This window comes from Pseudogymnoascus destructans, assembly GCF_001641265.1.
Source record: "Pseudogymnoascus destructans isolate 20631-21 unplaced genomic scaffold scaffold_3, whole genome shotgun sequence".
Lineage (NCBI taxonomy): Eukaryota > Fungi > Ascomycota > Leotiomycetes > Thelebolales > Thelebolaceae > Pseudogymnoascus > Pseudogymnoascus destructans.
In genome coordinates this window covers 419,058-425,833 of record NW_020167522.1, presented here as the reverse complement: position 1 = coordinate 425,833, position 6,776 = coordinate 419,058, and positions in this window count along the sequence as shown.

Below are 6,776 nucleotides of genomic sequence, written 5' to 3'. Positions count from 1 at the left end.
CTACTCAACGATTGCTACAACCATCTATGATTCATTACACGTCATCGCTCCTTAGTTACTGGGCCGATATTACCACATAGCATATCTCTACAACCCTCTATGATTCATTACATGACATCACTCATACTACCACATGACATATCTCTACCAACTAGAGGCCTAGGAGCATGAACGATAGCTCTAAAAGCTCCTACGAACCTCTATGATTCATTACATGTCATCGCTCTTTAGTTACCCACAAGATTGGTTAAGTTATGACATAATTTGTCTATGACATAATTTGTCTATAGGGGTACTCTGACCTTGGACCTCCTTTTACTTCCTATAGGCTACGAACCTAAGAGATGGTTCTATGGGATTCTCTTATGTCGACTACAGTTACCAAGCCTGGTAAGTCATGGAAAGTCTTGGAAAATGAGAGAACTACACTCCTTTAGCATAAATAGGATTGCCCTTTCCTTAAGAAAGGGCAAGCAGACAATACAGTAAATCGACTATCACATACTTCCACGTCTTTTCCAAGCTTCCAAGCATTCATCTTGTTACTCCTTGTTTCTGAAAAGTCAGTGAGGTGTTAACCTCTGACTTACCCCTGAGTTCTCAGACTCAACATTTGTTACAACTTGTCTAAACCACTTCACTACATCATACACCTGATTGCTGCGTTGTAGAATAGTCTAAGCTACAACCCTTTGGCTCTGTTTTCTAAGACAGTGTGTTGTCTTAGTAAATTCATCCCTTCCTTGGGTGGCTAGATTCTCACATCTGGTGCACCCACCATTACACTATGCCATAGCACTAGCAGGAGTGTTCAATACCTCAATCTAGACAGTTGGAAAACCAGATAGGGGAAAGGGCAATCCTGCACCCTAGTGGACACCGCAATGCCAGGACGCCTACTAATGCCATCTCCTCTATAGGGACCTCCTACCTAGTAGTCCCTTAGAAGCCATACGTGAATTCCACAGCATAGTGCACTAGGCTAAATGGGACTACCAGAAGCAAGCCTAACCTAGACTTGCTAGTTGGTGAGGAAGCTGTTAATGAGCTATAGTAGTAAGAGTGGCTAGCCCTATGCTGTTATGTGCTAGAGGAGTTGGTTTTTAAGGAGGGTATCAAAGGCCCCTTAGACATCTATAGTGACCATTGTGACTTCCTTGCTAGCTGCAAGAGCAGCCTTAATGTCATGGGTGAAACAGGTGACAAGTTCTATAGCAGATCGTTTAGGGAGTGCGCTACTATGCTAGGGCCTGAGCTAGTAAGAGCTGTCTATGCTATCCCAGAGGCAATGATTCTCTCAAGGCCTTTAGAGATGTAGGAGAGTAAAGTGATAGGGCGCTAGGAGCAGGCTAATGTCCTGTCTTTCTTGCTAGCTTTAGGGAGCATGGCACCTTTAGCAAGTTTCTAGATCTGTGGGAAATGGTTGGTTGCAAGGCAGCTGTTGTAGAGGGCGTCGATAGCAGCTTTAGCATGCTAAGGACTCATATAGTAACCCTGTCTGTTCCTAGGGAGGTGCTAAAGACCCTAATGGTGTTGCGTGTTACGATGGTCATAGAGGTCATTATGCTAGTCTGGGTAAAGTAAGCTAGATTGAATCTAAAAAGATAAGAAAAAGAAAGGAAGGAAGGTGAGGCTATCCCTCATTATATACAGCTGTTCACTTAGCGATCCCTTGTAACCTTAGTGGCTACCATAGCTGCCTGTTCCCACAGTTGCTAGCAGCTATGAGCTGTGATCGTAACATTGCACTCTACTTCTTCTAGTAAGACTCCTTAGTTCTAGGGTAGGTGTCTAGTGCTGTTCTAGTTAGAAAGGGGGTCTGTCTCTAGGTCGTCACAGGCACTAAACCTGTCTAGGACTTCTGTCTAGAGCGCTTTAGCCTTTGCTATAGTGTTCTTAATGGTCTAGCCATTAATCACTAGTATGCTAGCTAATAACTTTATATAGTGTTGTCCTTAACTCCATTGATGATGCTTAAGGTCTCCACTACCCTATACTTGTAAGGGTTGAGGTAGACAGCGTGCTAAGACCATAGGTTTGAGTAGCAAGTATGGTATTCAACAAACTAATCTCTGAGCCCTTCCTAGTAGGGGGCTCAGCTACCTTATCTACTCCCCCGGAGTCGGGCCCCCACCGTCTCGGTTACGAGTCGGAGCCACGACAACAGCCTAATAGCAGCCTAAGACCCTAAGGCCCCCCTAGCAGCCTTAGGCCGCTAGAGGCACCGTAGCGGGACGTCTCCGACGCGGGACCGCGACCAGCTCCCCCCTCCTACTGACCTCCTCTTAACCTACCCGTGACAATACTACAATGCAATGCAGCACTCCCTAGGGGTCACTACTCTCTCTAGTACTCTATATGCTCTACCTCGTAGAGCTTCTCTCCTAGGTCACTGCCCTACGCTTTGGCTACACTAACAATATCTGCCACCACCTCACTAGACCAGAACGCACAACTCCTATCTTAAGATGTCTAGAGTATCCTCACCTAGGGTACCTAGAACAAGGTCACCTTTGCACTAGAGAAGCTAGAAATGATCTACCTTACTGAAAATACCAGCTAACATACCCTCCCTACATAGTGAACAGCGACCTCACCATACATCCTATTACCACTGCCTTAAAGGACACTGACTAACCTACACTCTGCTAGCCTAGGGTATAGCTTAACAGAAAGCTTAGTTTTAAACGCCACACTATAGAGAGAGTAACAAAAGCAAGACAGGTTGCACAATACATCTAGGGGCTTGCTAAAACCACTAATGGCCCCCCTACATCTGCCCTCTAGAAAGTAGTCATCACCTACATCCTCCCCTCTATCCTCTACAGCTGCTAGAAGACACAAACCACCCTGACTCTAATGCAGTGACAGAGATACTGCAGTTAGTGCACGTAACAGCTGGCATGTGGATATTATAGACAAAACACTAGCACTTACAGCATGAGGAGTGCTGCTAGTCTAGCACACAACACCAACTGTTACCCTCTTTAGAGACATAGGCCTCCCCTCTACAATGGCAGCTTTAGAAGAAGCCAAACTCTGCTTCACCCTTCGCCTCTAGACAATAGACTTAAGTCAGCCACTAGTCTAGCACATACAGCCCCCCTAGATCACATAGGGAAGAGGTGTAGGATCCTAACAATGCCCTAAAACAAAAGTCTAGCGACTAGGCACCCTCCTACCTAACATCCTACAGCCCTTACTCAACCTACCCCACTTCATACCATGGTGCTAGACAGACACTACTAGCAGTCATAACAAGACTATAGTCTCAACAACTTCAAACAGTAGTAGACAACCCTGCCATCTACCGATGTCACCATCTTCTCTAACAGATCAGAACAACACCACGCTAGAAACAGGAAGGTAGACTATAGGTATGCCATCTACTAGAACCAGCACAAAATCACTATAGGGCATAGGGCTGTTAACCCCCTCTCCTACGTCTTTGATTCTAAGGCCATTAGGGCCTAGAGAGGCCTACAACACACCCTACGCCTGCTACTAGATATTAGACAACAGCACCTCTAGCTATAAATTAATAGCACTGTAGTGATTTAGTGCCTATAGGGCGATGCCTCCTACTCTATAATGATGTATGGTTACGCTTGCGCTACACCTACTAAGCCAAAAAGACTGCAGTATTCCAGCTTGCCTAGAATACACATAACATGCTTCCACATGTACTATAATGGTGGCACACCATTACAATTACCCCTCCCTTTAGTCCGTGATGTCCTAGCACAGATGTAGAGGCTTCTAGCTTCTCATCTCATACTTGCTTCTAGGCCTGTTACTGTTACGATGGTCATAGAGGTCAGATGCCAGTCCAGGAAAAGTAATCTAGATTGAATCTAAAGAGAGAAGAAGAAGAAGAAGGAAGGAAGGTGAGGCTATTCCTCATAACATACAGTTGTCTGCTTAGCGGTTGTAACCTTGGTGGCTAAGGCTACACCCGTAATTCCCATAACAACCGTAATAACCATAATAACCATAACAACCGTAACAACCGTAACAACCGTAACAACCGTAATAACCGTAACAACCATAACAACCGTAATAACCGTAACAACCATAACAACCATAACAACCGTAATAACCGTAACAACCATAACAACCATAACAACCATAACAACCATAACAACCATAACAACCATAACAACCATAACAACCATAACAACCATAACAACCATAACAACCATAACAACCATAACAACCATAACAACCATAACAAGCTGTGAGCTGTGAGCTATAATGGTAACACTACCCCCCCCCTAGTAAGATTGATCTCCTGATCAAGAGTAAGATCATCGTGGCTTCTGCGGGTATTTTCAGTGGAAAGCTTGTGTGAGTTCAGGTGCATTGTTGAAGTTTGTAGCAGGATACCAAGTGTTGTCTAGTGGGTGGTTCTTCCATGCTGCCATATAGAACAGCTTCTTCCATAGGAGTTTAGAATCTAGGATTTCTTCAACTTCCCATTCAAGTTCATCTTCTATAATGATTGGCAGGGGTGGTTCATGGTGCTGGCCTTGTAAAGCATCATCTGAGTCAAGTCGTAAGAGGTTGCTATGAAACACAGGGTGTATCTTCATGCTTGGTGGTAGCTGGAGTCAGTATGCAACATTCCCAATTCGCTCAAGGATTTGAAATGGACCAACTTGCTTATGGTCAAGTTTCTTTGAGGGTCGTTGGGTTTTGATATTCCGAGTAGAAAGCCAGACTCGGTCTCCTATCTTATATCTTGGTGCTGGCTTCCTGTTTTGATTTGCAAAGTGCTCCATTCGGGTTTGTGAGAGGGCAATCTGGTCTTGTAGGAATTCCAAATATCTTTCATGTTTTGAGCTATGTCCTTATGTTCTTGAAGGGCAGTTTGGAACGTGCTATCCTCTATATCAAAGCTCATTCTTGGCTCAAAACCCTTGTTTGCAAAAAAATGGGCTAACTTTTGTTGAGTCTGATGGAAGGGCATTTGCTGTGAATTCCATGCAAAGATATTCAACCCAGTTGTCTTGGAGATAGCTGACATGAGCCCGTAAATATCGCTCGAGTTCTGCATTAAACCTCTAGTTTGTCCGTCCGTTTCTGGGTGGAAGGCTGTAGACAATTTAATTGTAACTTTCCAAACTTTGCAGAGGATTTTCCACACTACAGCTACAAACTGGGGCCCTCTGTCTGAGATTATGGAATTTGGTAAACCATGGTGTTTCCATACATGCTGGAGTAGTAACCTCAGTGTAGCTTCTGCTGTAGTGCCCTCTTTACCTGCAAAGCATGGGATAAAATGGCGCTCTTTTGTAAGTCGGCATGCTACTACAAGGATAGAATTGTTTCCTTCACATAATGGTAATCCTGTAATAAAATCGAGTGATATGTCCTTCCATGGTTGGCTTCCAATTGGGATTGGTTGTAGGAGTCCATTGTATGCGTCCCAGGTTGGTTTTGATCTCTTGCAGGTATGGCAATTCCTCACATATTGAGTGATAGTCTTGTCCATCCGGGGCCAGTAGTACTGTCTCTTAATGATTCGAATCAGCTTCCCAATTCCAGGGTGTCCCATTGCTGGCTGGTCATGAACCTCATGAAGGAGTTTAACTCGGACGTCTTCTGGGATCCAAACTCGATTTTGGTAGAGTAGGAGTCCATTTCTCTCTTCGCAATGTGCTAAGGCTATATTTGGGCTATCTCGCTCATTGTTCTGTAGTCTTCGGATTGTATCCTTGCATAATTCATCCTGGAGCTGCGCAGCTTGAATCTGGTCATGGATGCTTTGATCTTGTGGTAGGATTGGTGCAAGTTGAGCATATTGTGCCTGCCCTTGACTTTTGAGTTCTAGCTGCTGTGCGAGATCCGGATGGAGTCTCTCAAGGGGTAATAGGGTTTGAAGCTGTTGTTTTTGACGGTCATCTTCTTCATTCCCTTCTGGTCTATCCCCTGGTCTTCGAGTTAACGCATCTGCTTTTCCGTTCTGCTTGCCAGGTCGATATATGATTTGGAAATTGTATCAAGAGAGGAATTCTGCCCATCGAGCTTGCCGCCTAGTAAGCTTTTTTGTGCTCATGAAATATTCAAGACTCTTGTGGTCTGACAAAACTTGTACTGGCATTGCTGTGCCCTCAACTTCTGGTCTCCATGCTTCGAAGCATCTAATGATGGCCAGTAGCTCCTTGTCATAGATCTTGTAATTGCACTCAGCAGGTGTCATTTTCTTTGAGAAGAAGGCAATGGGGTGTAGTACTCCTTGGCCGTCCTTCTGTGATAGAACTCCCGAGGATATATAGTCTGAGGCGTCTGCTTCCACATACGCTGTTTTTGTCCCGGTCGAAGTGTTGTAGCACGGGTGCTTCTGTAACAGTCTTCTTAATCAACTCAAAGGCTGCCTGGCAGGCTTGGTTCCATTCAAATATTTGACCTTTCTTTGTGAGATTTACCAGTGGCGTCATAATAGTAGAGTAGCTTCTTATAAACCGCCGGTAGAACACACAGAACCCAATGAAGGCTTGTGTATCTCGGAGTGACCTTGGTGCTTTCCATTCAAGTATAGTTTGGACTTTTGCGGGGTCCATTCTCATGCCATAGATTCCAATGATAAGCCCTAGGAATTTTGTTTCTTGGACATAGAATTCACATTTTGCAATGTCTGCTTGTAGTCCAGCTTCGCGGAGCTTCTGTAAAACCATTTGCACGTGCTGGGTATGCTCAGATCGATGCGCACTATAGATGAGAAGATCATCCATATATGCTGTAACAAATTTGTTTATGTATTCCATAAGGGTTTC